This window comes from Symphalangus syndactylus, chromosome 4 (assembly GCF_028878055.3).
Source record: "Symphalangus syndactylus isolate Jambi chromosome 4, NHGRI_mSymSyn1-v2.1_pri, whole genome shotgun sequence".
Taxonomy (NCBI): Eukaryota; Metazoa; Chordata; class Mammalia; order Primates; family Hylobatidae; genus Symphalangus; species Symphalangus syndactylus.
In genome coordinates this window covers 121032606-121047863 of record NC_072426.2, presented here as the reverse complement: position 1 = coordinate 121047863, position 15258 = coordinate 121032606, and the positions used below count along the sequence as shown (strand labels likewise).

The following is a 15258-nucleotide window of genomic DNA, read 5'->3' as shown; positions in this document are numbered from 1 at the left end:
TATTTTAGCTTTACAAAAAATGATTAATGTTAAAATTGGAACAAACAGCATGTTATTCACTCTTAATATAATTGAACACTGGATTCTTTTCCTGTATTCTGAGAGGTTTTCCACTTGATATATAAATTATTTTGTGTGTTAACATTATAAAGCCCGGAGCATTACAGCACAGCAATGGTTCTCTTTTCTTCCAGAGAAGTCTTCAACTTAGTTTGCTACAAAAAAACAAATAGTGGATTCATTAAGACGAGTCTGTCTGTGTTCTGTAATTAACAACCAATAGAGCCCCAGGACCAGTCATTTAACCTAACTGGTTCTCATGTTTCCTTACCTCCATAAGACCCCTGAGTGATATGTTTTGCTGAACGTAGAAAAATAAATGCTGAATTTTTCTGACATTTTTCATTGCTTTTTAAAATTCCAACATCTAAGAATGAATGAGGCTGGGCACGGTGGCTCATGCCTGTTATCTCAGCACTTTCAAATGCAGAGGTGGGCAGATCACTTGAGGCCAGGAGTTCAAGACCAGCCTGGCCAACATGGCGAAACGCTGTCTCTACTAAACATACAAAAATTAGCCAGGCATGGTGTCAGGCACCTGTAGTCCCAGCTACTTGGGAGGCACAAGAATCACTTAATCCCACAAGGCATAGGTTGCAGTGAGACAAGATTGTGCCACTGCACTCCAGCCTGGGTGACAGAGTAAGACGCTGTGTCAAAAAAGAGAAAGGAAAAAAATAATGAATGACAAGGCACAAGACAGCATAGAACTATGTCTCTCTGCTCCTCCCTACTAAGCACTATAAACCCTAGAAATAGCAGAGGAGATAACCAAAGGATAACTCTGAAAGATGGTAAGAAGAAAACAAACCAGTTTGTGACCCCAAAAATGGAAGAACAGCTCAGTGAAACAGTATCATCTTGCATCCCCCTATGCAAAGTGGTCACCCAGACCCACCATTTCCCAACCCATGACATGACAACAAAAGACAGCTCAGGTAGGCTCATTCCTATGACCCAGATCAAACGAGTCCCCCTCATATCAGGTAAGTCCTACACCATCCAAAAGAAGGACCAACCTAAAGCCCCACCAACAATAACTAGGGGAGCCTCGACATATACAATAGGGCAGACACAAGACTGCCCAGCTACAAGTGACCTGGCCCACGAAGCCTCTCTGGTCACATGGGCCTAAGACTCCCTTCCATTGCACACAGACATGAGGAAAACCGTGGGGCACAGGTAGAGAGATTCCATCTCAACAAGTGTCTGGCTCAAGAGCTCTCTGTCCCCCACAGGAAGGGGGACCATGCCACAGTCAGGAAAGCCCCTCAGTCCCCAGGGTCCTGAGACTACATTTCCCCCATTGGGAGACACCTAGTAGCCCAGCCTAGGGAAATCCCTTCTGCCTCCACAGCCAGCAATAACAGCAGGGGGAAATGAGACGAGAACCCTAGCAGCATCTAACCACCAGGCAACCACCACAAAGGCTCTGAAAGTTAAACTGTCATTGGAACCACAGCCCACAAATGTAGGGCAGGACCTGTGTGCTAAGACTAACTGGGTGGCTGCCTGCCAAAACAAAAGATTTAAATGGGATTCAGAACATTCCCAATGACCGCCTCCCTCCGCCCTGCCAAAAAAAAAAAAATTGATAAAATGTCCAGGATACAGTCAAAAATCACCCACCATACCAAGAACCAGCAAAATCCCAAGTGAAATTCCCATTTTAGCCAAAAACTGACCCTAACCCTGAGATAAATCAGATGTTGAAATTATCTGATGAGGATTTTAAAGCAGCCCTCTTACAAGTGCTTCAATAATCAATTATAAAGTCTGTTGAAACAAATGAGAAACTAGAAAATCTCAGAAGAGAAATTATTTTAAAAACCAAATATAAATTATACAACTGAAAAGTACAGTAATAAAAACTCATTTGATATGCTCAATAGTAGGATGAAAATGATAGGATAAAAAAAATCACTGAACTTGAGGAAAGAACAACAGAATTCACTCTATCAGAACAACAGAAAACAGGCTGTGAAAATAAGCAGAGCCTCAGAGACCTGTGGAACAGCAAAATGTCCAGCCTTGTATCACTGAGCCCCAACAGGAAAAAGAGAATAGGGCTAAAAGAATATTCAAAGAAATAATGGCTGAAAACATTCCAAATTTGGTAAAAGACATAAACAGATTTAAGAAGCTGAGCAAATTTATGATCAGAATAAACAAAGAGAGGCCATCCCAGCATTTGGGAAGCCAAAGCAGGCGGATCACTTGAGGTCAGGAGTTTGTGACCAGCCTGGCAAACATGGCAAAACCCCGTCCCATCTCTACTAAAAATACAAAAATTAGCCAGGCATACTTATGCATGCCTGTAGTCCCAGCTACTCAGGAGGCTGAGACAGGAGAATCGCTTGAACCCGGGAGGCAGAGGTTGCAGTGGGCTGAGATCACACCAATGCATTCCAGCCTGGGTGACAGAGTGAGACTCTATCTCGAAGAAAAAAAAAAAAAAAGAACAAAAAGAAATTCAGGCCAAGGCTAGGATCAATGGTAAACATCAATAACTAGTCTTCTGAAAACTAAAGACAAAGAAAAAATCTGCTTGAAAGCAGGCAGAGAGAAATGATACATAATCTGTAAGGAACACCGATTCCAATGACAATGGATTTCCCATCTGAAACCATGGAGACTAAAGGAAGAAGCACATTTTTCAAGTACGGGCAGGGCGGTAAAAAGTCTATATATTTTTTCATTTATATATTTTTATATATATTTATATATTTATTTATATATATATTATATATATATTTTATATATAATACATATATATATATATATATATATATATATATATATATATAGAAAGAGAGAGAGAGAGAGTCAGTCTCAAACTCCTGGCCTCAGGTGATGCACCGCCTTGGCCTCCCAAAGTGCTGGGATTACAGGCATGAGCTACTGCACCCAGCCAAGGTTAATCTTTTGTATTTTTAGTAGAGACAGGGTTTCAACATGTTGGCCAGGCTGGTCACGAACTCCTGGACTCAAGTGATCCACCCACCTAGGCCGCCCAAAGTACAGGGGTTACAGGCATGAGCCACCACGCCTAGCCAAAATTATATTTTTTAACACAGAAGATTCAAAATTGTCTACAAGATGACCTCTAACTTAAAAGAGTTTATAATCTAAGGAGGGATGAAACATATAAAACCAAAATACAAATAATAATAGCAGGTGTTGTATAAGTAACACAGCCAGAGAAAACGAAGATGGTTCAAAGGCAGGTACCGATATTTTGGGCTGCCATGATCAGAGAAAATTTCAAAGATAAGTCACAACAAATGGTCCACACACTACATTTAAATAAAGCTACTGAAAGAATGTATCCTTCATGAAAAGAAAAAAAAAAAAAAAGTAAAAGCAAAACTCAAGAGACGTAAAAGCAAAAAGTATGTTTACAGGAGAGTACAGGGAGGAATTCTTCATCTGCCACTTAAGAAACACCTGAACAGGGGACAAAGAAGCATCACTCTCAATTCTTGGTCCTCGATCTAATCAGAAATGCAGAGGAAAATGTGAGAGACAGATGAAATGGGAAACAGGACAAAGAGGAGAGGGATGGGATGATATGGCATGGGATGGGTTGGGGTGGGATGAGCTGGATGAGATGCGATGCCACTAAAGAAGATTGACTGTACAGACCCTCAGGGAACATAGCAGAGGGCACAATTAACTCTTTCTGGGAAAGGCAGAGAAGGTTTCGCAGTGTTAAGGCTGGATCTCAAAACATTAGACCGAAGTGACAAGTTACAAGTGGGGAGGTGTCCAGACGCGTTGGCTGGCAGGGTGCGATGGCTCATGCCTGTAATCCCAGCACTCTGGGAGGCTGAGGCGGGCAGATCACGAGGTCAAGAGATCGAGACCATCCTGGCCAACAGGTGAAACCCCGTCTCTACTAAAAATACAAAAATTAGCTGGGTGTGGTGGTGTGCACCTGTAGTCCCAGCTACTCCAGAGGCTGAGGCAGGAGAATCACTTGAACCTGGGAGGAGGAGGCTGCAGTGAGCAGAGATAGCGCCATTGCACTCCAGCCTACTTCATCTTCAAAAAAACAAAAACAAAAACAAAACAAAACAAAACAAAGTGGGGAGGGTACATTGGACCACGAGAAAAACAAACAACTCCAGACATGCACACAGTATAATGGTGGCAGTGGAAGGGTGAGGAACATAGAAGGCAGGCTGGGGTCAGTGTAAAGACCTGGGCTAAGAGGTTGGATCTTCATCTGGAGGGTAGTAAGGAGTCATGGAAGAATTTCAAACAGAGAAGTGATACCAAAAGAAAAAAAACTGAATAACTTTGAGGACACTGAATAGAATTAAATGAAAGGAAAAGGCACTAGAGGAGAGAAAACCAGTTACAGGCTATTCAGTTCCTTTTAACAACTTTGAACCCCATGATATGCCATGCTCCAGGCCAGATGCTTAAAACACAAAGATTATTTCCATCACTGTCCTTTCAAACTAAGGAGACAGCAATGTAAGCAGAGAGAAGGGAAGAGAAACAGGAAACTACATCCTACAAGCATTTCAGAGCTAAAATCAACAAGGCTCCGTGGAAGGGCTCTATGGCATGAGGGAAAAGACAAAAACGAGGTTTTTACATTAGAAATCATAGAATGTTATAACTATGGCCGGTGCTAGCATTCTAGAAATAAGGAACAGGCCGGGCGCAGTGGCTCACGCCTGTAATCCCAGCACTTTAAGAGGCCAAGGCGGGTGGATCACAAGGTCAGGAGATCGAGACCATCCTGGTTAACACAGTGAAACCTCATCTCTACTAAAAATACAAAAAATTAGCCAGGCATGGTGGCAGACACCTGTAATCCCAGCTACTCGGGAGGCTGAGGCAGGAGAATCGCTTGAACCTGGGAGGCGGAGCTTGCAGTGAGCCGAGATGACACCACTGCACTCCAGCCATGGGTGACAGAGTGAAACTCCTCAAGAAAAGAAAAATTAAAAAAAAAGAAAAGAAATAAGGAACAAAAGAGACGAACCAGTATTTGGGTACCAGATTGAGAAGGAATTATGTACCTCCTTTAAGAGGAAGTTTTGTTGTTGTCTCTTCCAGGAGGGCCCTCCTCCCAACCTCCCAGGTGTCTCCTTCCAGTATGCTTTTAAAAAAACGCTCGTAGATATATAAATATATTTTACCACAATGGGTAACTACATGTGTGTTTGTCTCTCCCACTAGATTATATATTCCCCAAGGGCAGGGATTAATTATATTCATCTTTCTATCTCTATTGCACAGGACCCAGCAAGGTTTCAACAAATGTTCAATGAATGGAGAAAATAGAAGAAACTTTATACTTTTACAAAACTAGTATAAACTTATTTTCTATCACATTACTAAATCATTCCTCCTCTACTACAAGAAGGGGGGGAAATTACAAACAAATAGCTCTAGGTCTTCTATTTCTGTTTGAAAAGTCTAAAAATTAATCATGTTTCCAAAAGCAAAAAAACATAATATTGTAAAGGTCAATCAAAAGAAGGCTGGGCATGATGGCTCATGTCTGTAATCTCAGCACTTTGAGAGGCCGAGGCGGGTGGATCACGAGGTCAGGAGTTTGAGACCAGCTTGTCCAGTATGATGAAACCCCATCTCTACTAAAAATACAAAAATTAGCTGGATGTGGTGGTGCACACCTATAATCCCAGCTATTCGGGAGGCTGAGGCAGGAGAATTGCTTGAATCTGGGAGGCAGAAGTTACAGTGAGCCAAGATCACGTCACAGCACTCCAGCCTGGGTGACAGAGTGAGACTGTCTCCCCCAAAAAAAATAAATTAATTAATTAAAAAAATAAAAAATAAATAAAAATCTGAGGCTCCAGCAGCTCCTCATCCAGTCACCTCACATTTACTGAGCACCTACTACGTACCAAGCACCACAGTGAATACTACACAGCTCCTACCTTCAAAGAGCTCACACTCCAGAAGTTGCCTTTGTAAACTGCTGCACCAGAGAATGTTTCATAAAAATCTGTCTCCTCTGAAGGACCCACAGAGACCCTGTAAGATTCATTAGCAGGCCAAAGAGTAGAGCTAACCCTCAAGGCAAAAAATACAATTTTTGACTGCAGCAGAACCAAGATCTCCTTACAGGATGTTTTGTAGGAAAAAAGGAGAGGAGGTATAAAAAGACAAACGTAGGATAAAAGGTAAAAAAGTAAATACACTAGCAGTATTTTTTTTTTTTTTTTTTTTTTTGAGACGGAGTCTCACTGTGTCCCCCAGGTTGGAGTGCAGTGGCGCGATCTCAGCTCACTGCAAGCTCCGCCTCCTGGGTTCACGCCATTCTCTCGCCTCAGCCTCCGGAGTAGCTGGGACTACGGGCGCCCACCAACACGCCCAGCTAATTTTTTGTATTTTTAGTAGAAACAGGGTTTCACCGTGTTAGCCAAGATGGTCTCGATCTCTTACAAGGCACTTTCAAAAGGCAAGTAGATTACATATCAAAACTCAAATGGGCATAGCATGGTGGCTCACACCTGTAATCTCAGCGCTGCAGGAGGCCAAAGCAGTAGGATTACTTAAGGCCAGGAGTTCAAGGCTGCAGTGAGCTATGATGGTGTAACTACACTCCAGCATAGGTGACACAGTGAGACCCTATCTCTAAGGAAAAAAACTACAAAGGCCACCCTTGACCGGCAGCTGCTACCTTACAAAGAAAGCCACAAAAGAAATTAATATTTCACTAGCTGCCACACTATATGGAACTGACTATAGTCAACGGCAAAAGCGGCTGGAAACCTCAAAACGTACTTTAAATATTGAATTTGTATGGTAAAGTATGAGTGATAACATCTTGGAAACAACCTAGATGTCTATCAGAAGGGGAACTGGTTACACTGTCCTGTACTTCCATGATAGAACACCACAAGAACATTAAAATCATGTTTCAAAAACCACTAAATGGCACTGTAACATGTTTGTTACTGCATGATCTTGGGCTACTTTGACATCTCGGTCTCAACACTCCTCATCTATGAAATGGAGACAATGGAATACTCGATGGCAATGGGAATGAACAATCCCAAACTACATGCAATAGCATGAAACGTAACAAAATATGTACCATATAACTCAATTTCCAGAAAACACGAAAACCAGTCCCAAAAATTCTGCTACTAGAAGTCAAGATTATGGTTCTTGGGGGCTTTGAAGCCCTGAGACTCGTCGAGTGTGTACATGTTATTTTACTCTGGATGCTAGTTACACTGGTGAATGTGACTCATGAAAATCTATCCAGTTGTATACTCATAAAAGTGCACATATATATGTGGTACATTTCAATAAAAAAAATTTTCATGGAGATAATTACAGGATCCTGTTCATAGGAATGTTGTGAGAATTAACATTATGTTGCAAAGACTGACATAAAACGTTGCCTGCCTAATCACGAGTGAGTGCACAATAAATATTAGGTATTCTTATAATCCTCCTAATGCTACAACACAAGAAGCTCTACTAAGTGTTCTCTCAATGAACAAATTTCTGAAGTGAAATGAATCACTCACAACCTCTGCAAAACCATAACCACTCTGTAAATTTCCTATGGCACTTACTTTGCACTTTCCACCATAATTATTTGTGTTCGAGCCTGTCCCTCCCCTACACTTACAGCTCCCTAAGGGTAAAACACTTGGCAGTCTTTGTATCCTTCACAACACACACAACAGCAGGCTACTCAATCACTGCAGTCCGTGATCTGCAGAACATTTTAAGAATGGAAGAATTGTTTGAAAATTAAACATTTTACTGGGCAAAATAATGTCCCTTCTACACTTTATTTTTTAAGGTGCTGAATCTACTTTGTGGGTGGAACTTTAGATTCTTTTAAGAATGCCTATGTGTTTCTACTTGTTCACTTCTTCATTCCACAAATACGTATCGATGTACAAAGGTCAAGAAGCTTACTGTTAAGGGGGAAGGCACGTAAACAGGCACGGATGATTTGTTTCTGCAAGGCGCCTCAGTAGAGGAGGATCCATGGCTCCGTATTATGTTAAATCCCTGACTTGGTGATTCCTGGACAGTTAAGCAGTATACATATGAAGCCTCAGAAGTGAGAAAAGGCTGATACTTTCTCATTTTAAGAGGGGATCTGAGTACTTTTATTCCCTACTGTGAGCCCAGGCTGAGATGGACAAACTTGTTTGTATTTTTGGCTAAATAGCTATGCAGGGAGATCCCAGGTCCAACTCCTCCTTTCAAGGCCCCATTCTTTTTCTAGATATAGCTGTTAAGGCTCCAGGCATTTTGTTTCTCACTCTGATGCAAGTTCAACTCCTAAGATATTGCTCTGAAATTCTGTTCTTTCTTCACTGTCACATCCTGGGTATTCTTCCCAGAATTTATAATCACAACTGTACATTTGCGTTAAAAAAATATATATATATATAATATATATACATATATATGTTATATTTTACCCAATATTGCTAAGTATTTTGTGAAGTGCAACACCTACCATACAAATATATATATATACATATATACACACATACATATACACACACACTTTTTTTTTTTTTCCAGACAGAGTCTCACTCTGTCGCCCAGGCTGGAGTGCAGTGGTGCAATCTCTTGGCTCACTGCAACCTCCGCCTCCCAGGTTCAAGTGATTCTCCTGCCTCAGCCTCCCGAGTAGCTAGGACTACAGGCGTGCATCACCACGCCCAGCCTATTTTTGTATTTTTAGTGGAGACGGGTTTCACCACGTTAGCCAGGCTGGTCTCAAACTCCTGACATCAAGTGATCTGCCTGCCTCAGCCTCCCAAAGTGCTGGGATTACAGGAGTGAGCCACCTCACGTGGCCAACTACCTTGTATTTTTAATACACCTTCAACCCACATCCCCCAGGACTCCTACAGAGAAAGCTCAACTGAAAAGGAGTTCACAGAGTGAAACTAAAAACACAAAAGAAAAAAAATTCCCCATAAGCAAAACAGAGCAGACACTACAAAAGAACAGGGATGAGACCAAAACCAACACAACAACTTGGATAAATCATAATAATGGAGAATAAGAAAAGCAAGGCCCCAGAAGACCACAAAGAGAACTAGATAAGGAATAATAAAGCTCAGGTAGTATATATAAAGAGGGAAGAGGCCGAGAGACGGAGTCAGGAGAAGCACAGGAAGTTGTTGGTAATGTCGCAGAACCTGATGAGCTCACAGGTGTTCATTATATTATAAATAAAGCAAATAAAAGGGCCATGCAAACACAAATGATAATAATGGGTTGTGAATCAAGGATGATGATTAATCTACTTCTCTGAACCTGAGTCCCTGTCACCAATAAAGAAGGAGGGAAGGAAGAGGACATGTTATAAATAGGCAGCTCAAAAAGAAAAAGCTTGAAAGGCCAACAAATATGTGAAAAGATATTCAACCTCACTCCAATCAGGAAAATGTAGCATTCAAGTTAGAAACAATAAGGTATCACTTTTACATCAACAGATGAGCAAAAACTCAAAAGTTTCACAATACAAAATACTGGAAAAGATGCAGCTCAACAAAATCACCAGTACAATGCAGAGGGAATGTAATCTGACTACTGTGTAAAGCAATGTGTACTATCGAGTAAAGGTGAAGACAACCTTGGAGTGAAAGACGCTCACGTGCTATCACACAGCAATTCCACTCTCACGTGATGTCCCCAGAGAAACGCACATACACATCATACACGCGTCAGGAGACATGTATAAGAATGTTCACCAGCAGTGCTATTTACATTAATGAAAATTTGGAAACACTCCAAAAATATCTGACAACAGAACAGACTAAGATACTGTAGGACAGGCTGGGCACGATGGCTCACGCCTGTAATCCCAGCACTTTGAGAGGCCAAGGCAGGTGGATCACCTGAGGTCAGGAGTTCGAGACGAGCCTGGCCAACACAGTGAAACCCCATCTCTACTAAAAATACAAAAACTAGCTGGACATGGTGGCAGGGGCCTGTAATCTCAGCTACTAGGGAGGCTGAGGCTGGAGAATCGCTGGAACCCAGGAGGCGGAAGTTGCAGGGAGCCGAGATTGTGCCACTGTACTCCAGCCTGGGCAACTCCATGCCCCGCATGGGGGGGGAAAAATATATATATATATATATATATATATATATATATATATGCGCGCATGTGCGCATGCACACACACACACAGTAAAATATTCAATGGAATGCTATATATTAGGTTTTTTAAAAAGAACTACAGAATGTAGCAAAAAGGAAAAAATAATGTGGCTTTTTTTCCTCCTAAAGTACAGAAGAGGCCGGGCGCAGTGGCTCATGCCTGTAATCTTAGCACTTTGGGAGGCTGAGGCAGGCAGATCACCTGAGGCTAGGAGTTCGAGACCAGCCTGGCCAACGTAGCAAAACCCTGTCTCTGCTAAAAATACAAAAATTAGCCAGACGTGGTGGCAGGTGCTTGTAATCCCAGCTACTCGGGAGGCCAAGGCAGGAGAATCGCTTGAACCTGGGACACGGAGGCTGCAGTGAGCTGAGATCGCACCACTGCACTCCAGCCTTGGTGACAAAGTGAGACTCTGTCTCAAAAGAAAAAAAAAGTGCAGAAGAATATGTACAGTTTGCTGTTATTTTCATAAAGTTTCAAAACAATATACCTTACATTACTCATAAACTCATACATATATAATAAAGTATAAAAACACATGTGGCAATGAAACATCCCAAATCCACAATAGTGGTTACTTATAGAATGGTAAGGACACAGGATGAGGAGGGTTCACAGGAGCCTTCAACTCCCACAGAGATTTACTTATATTAAAAAATATTTTGACTTGTTTCCTTCAAATATTAAAATCTGATAAAGCCAAATGCACGTACTGAAGTATTCAATATAGTATTCTCTATGTACTATGTTTACAATATTTCATCCAAAAGGAAACACAGGACCAGAAGGAAACTTGATAAAACTTATTTGGAATATGATAGTTAGAAAATAACAGCATATAACTTTAACACTGGCCACCAAATGTGGGCTACTCTGTCTCAGGTTTTTATTATCCCTTTGGCACAGAATCTAGCACAGGGCCTGACTCATAAGAGGTGCTCAAGTAAATATTTGCTTAATGAACTGGCCAAGCAGGTAGAAAAAAAGTCCAATTATTAATGTAGTCACTTCTGAATATTTTCAAATGTTTTGTTACATCTTGGAATATTTGAGAGTATGAATAATAATTACTGATACACTGGATCTTCTCAACAATTGAGAACATACTTTCGGCCAGGCAGCCCATTTTTTTAAAGGCATTACTAGGTGTTACGAACTGAATGTTTGCGTTTCCCCCAAAATTCATATGTTGAAACACTAAACCCCGTGTGAGGTGGCACCTCTGGGAGTTGATTAGGTTTAGATGAGGTCACAAAGGTGAAGCCCACCTTATGGAATTATTGTAAGAGGAGGAGACTCAAGCATGTGTTTTCTCTCTCTCTCTTCCCGTGTCCCAAGTGAGGACACAGCGAGAAGGTGGCGTGCAAGTCAGGAAGTGGGCCCTCACCAGATACCGAATATACCAGCACCTTGATCTTGGACTTCCCAGCCTCCAGAACTGTGAGAACTAAATGTCTGTTGTTGGAGCCACCCAGTCTATGGTATTTTGTTATGGCAGCCTGAGCTAAGAGACTAAGATTTAAAAAAAAAAAAAAAAAAAAAATCCACACACCAACACACCTTTCTGTTCATTACGAACACACCTTCTTAATTGCTAATAGGAAAGGTTCCAATGTGAGCCCTCATAAATCCCTGCCTTGGGGAGCTGATGAGACTCCCACACATCATCTGCATCCTGTCTCCCTGGACCAACAGGAATGCTCTGATTTTTAATGACTTCCATCTGTTTTACAGATGAAGCTTTGCTTCTTTGGTAAAGACCCAAATAGGAAGTGAAAATACAAAAGGTCAGGGTTCTAATACCAACTAGCTGTGTGCACTGGGCAGTCCAGTTAGTCTCCATTTACCTGAAAACTATCTAAAATGTGAGATTTGGCCAGGTGGCCAAGGCGTCTTCTGTTTCTAAATCAGAATATTGCATTAGTTAGGAATGTCATTTAAAATATGTCATTTAAACTGTCATTTAAAACATGTCATTTAAAACATGTCATTTAAAACATGTCATTTAAAACATGTCATTTAAAACACGTCATTTAAAACATGTCATTTAAAACATGTCATTTAAAACATGTCATTTAAAACACGTCATTTAAAACATGTCATTTAAAACATGTGAGCCGGGCATGGTGGCTCACGCCTGTAATTAGCACTTTGGGAGGCCGAGGCCAGGAGTTCAAGACCAGCCTGGTCAACAGAGTGAAACCCTATCTCTACTAAAAATACAAAAAAATTAGCTAACCATGGTGGCACATGCCTGTAATACGAGCTACCCGGGAGGCTGAAGCTCAAGAATCGCTTGAACCGGGGAGGCGGAGGTTGCAGTGAGCTGAGATCATGTCACTGCACACCAGCCTGGGTGACAGAGTGAGACTCTGACTCAAACATAAATAAAATATGTGGAAAACACAACCAAGTGGCCCTCAGCTCACTTAAATAGAAAGGCACCTTGATGAAATGTTGCTTAGATAATAATTATGCCATGCTGAACTTAAGCTTACAGTTGAATTGACTTCTCCACAACTGAATGGAAAGCAGCAGATAGTGCTCACAAAAATAGCCTCCTTCCCCAGTGCTCACTCCCAAAGACAGTTGGAGACGCTAAGAGGGGAGGTCACACTCACAAAAGCAGTCACCACCTTGCAGTTTTCACTGATGTCATCAGTTCTGTGAAAATTTCATTAGCTGAGGAGAGCTGCTGCTGCAAGAACCGGATGAGTTTATGGCATCAACATCATGTTTATAATTCTTTCATAATATTAACTGATGTTTCAACCAAAACCTGGTTTTATTCCATCTGAGTGACTTTCCAGATGTTGCTGTACAGCTTGTAGCTTAATAAAGCACGAATATTTTCTGAAGCATGTGAAAATATCTAGATTTCCTGGTGTCATGGGAATCTGCTAAAGCACTGATAATTAGAGCTCTCAGCAAATATCTCAAGAATATTGTTCCCCATTTTTACCAACAAGAGAGATCAAGCATGGATATCATTTGAGATAATCAGACTGTTTATAACCCACTGTGCAAATTCTACACACCAAATACCACAAATGTGTAAAAAGGAACAGAGCAGGCTAGTAGAGGTTAATGGAGGAACCTGCCCTTCCCAGCCCCATGTGCTGATCTCCTTACCCTTGGTCTCACCCCTAATCTCACCAAGGACTGGACAAACAAAAGTGCTTTCACAAGTTTTCCTTCATACCTTCACTGGACCTCAGAAGCACTTTTTTTTTGAGAGGGAGTCTTGCTCTGTCACCCAGGCTGAAGTGCAATGGCGTGATCTCAGCTCACTGCAACCTCCATCTCCCAGGTTCAAGCAATTCTCCTGTCCCAGCCTCCTGAGTAGCTGAGATTACAGGCGCATGCCACCACCCCCGGCTAATTTTTTTTTTTATTTTTAATAGAGACAGGGTTTTACCATGTTGGTCAGGCTGGTCTCAAACTCCTAACCTCGTGAACCATCCACCTAGGCCTCCCAAAGTGCTGGGATTACACGTGCAAGCCACCACGCCCGGCCCCTCAGAAACACTTTTTAAAAAAACCAAACCAAATTTTTTAAAAGGAGCTATTTATGATGTCCATGTGGAATGGCAGGGGCGTGTTTGGTTTGTGGATATAAGGAAAAGAGATGTGGAGAGGAACGGATGATAAATCCTAAAGTAAATTCTCACAAAGTTTTTTCATATCCGGGAACTATTTGGGTTTTAAATTCTTAGCCCTGATTTTGCCTTAAGCCCCTTATTCCTAATCCTATCAAAGGTATCCTCCTCATTCACTTTCTAAGTCACAGACCCTCTAACCCTCACAGGTCGGGTGCCTCACATCAACTCCAGCCACACTGCTGCTGTCTTCCCCCCAGGCATCACGACTTCCAAAGATGAGGCTCTGTTACTACTCCATAGGCTGTGCACACAAGGCGGCAGGATTCGGTGGTCACTGGTCATGGCACCAGGCGGCCAGGTGAAATGAGAAGTACAACAGGGGAACTGGATGTGAGGGCTGAGCCAGGGCAGCACGAAGGCAGTGGGCTCAGACTTTGGCCCCCTCCAAAGCTGAGACCAAAATGAGGTTTTTCTCATTCTAATCCCATCTGACTCAACAAACTGCTGCCAGATTAGTTTTCCCAATTCCAACCACCTCTCCTGCCCAGAGTCCCCCAGATTCCTTAGCTGATCCTCACAGCCTTCCACAGTCTGGCAAGAACACACTTGCAAACCTCCTCCCCCACCCGCTTCCATCACTCCATTCAGCCAAGAGAGTGATTCATTTTCACCTTCATGAGCTTCATCTTCTCCCCCTGCTGATGTTGTGTTCATGTGTTTCCTAAACTGAAAATACTCTTTCCTCATCTGTGTGTTTCAACCCTGCCTTTATTCATTCAAATATTGAGCCCTCACTGTGCCAAGTGCATCTCAGATCCCAAGGAAAAGAAAAAAAAAAAAAATCAATACTACTTCTGCCAGAATGTCACACCTGATCCTCCCGCTGAAAATACCCTCCTTGCTTCTAAAGCCTCCAGCACCCGATTACGTGACAATCCTGATCTTCTAGTTTCCACCTTGGTCATTTGCTGAGAAGATATGACTAGTGAGAAGAGCTGCACCTTCTTCAGCACACAGGCCGAGCACGCCAGGCCCCTTCAGAATAGAGAAGAAAGCACTTCAGGAACAAAAAAGTGACTGACAGCATATCACATGCTCCCAAGAGGTGGAGATAAGAAGTGAAAAGCATCCTCTAAACTGAGTCCAGGGAGGTCAGAGGTGTGACCCTGGAGAAGGCCACTGTCACAAGAGTGAGGACAGCAGAGAACTACACAGGAGGGAGGGTTGAACAAAGAAAGGGCAGGAGAAAAGAAAGCACAGGCTGAATACACAGACTCATTTCTGTAACCCACCTTTCCTCCACCCATACCCCCAAATAGCTTTAACAGGTCTTACAGGTTCAAGATAGTAATCACTGTTGAATAAATTCCAACACAAAAACTAATCTATGCCATCCCATATGCATGACCTGCATAATATTTAACAATGCTTTAAGTTACCATTTTATCCTCAATT

General features: G+C 42.0%; 1 protein-coding gene across 10 annotated transcripts in view; it reads right to left on the bottom strand.

Moving 5' to 3' along the window:
* ARHGAP10 (Rho GTPase activating protein 10) overlaps positions 1-15258 on the bottom strand; it is a 364968-nt gene that overhangs the window by 280175 nt on the left and 69535 nt on the right. The window lies entirely within an intron of this gene.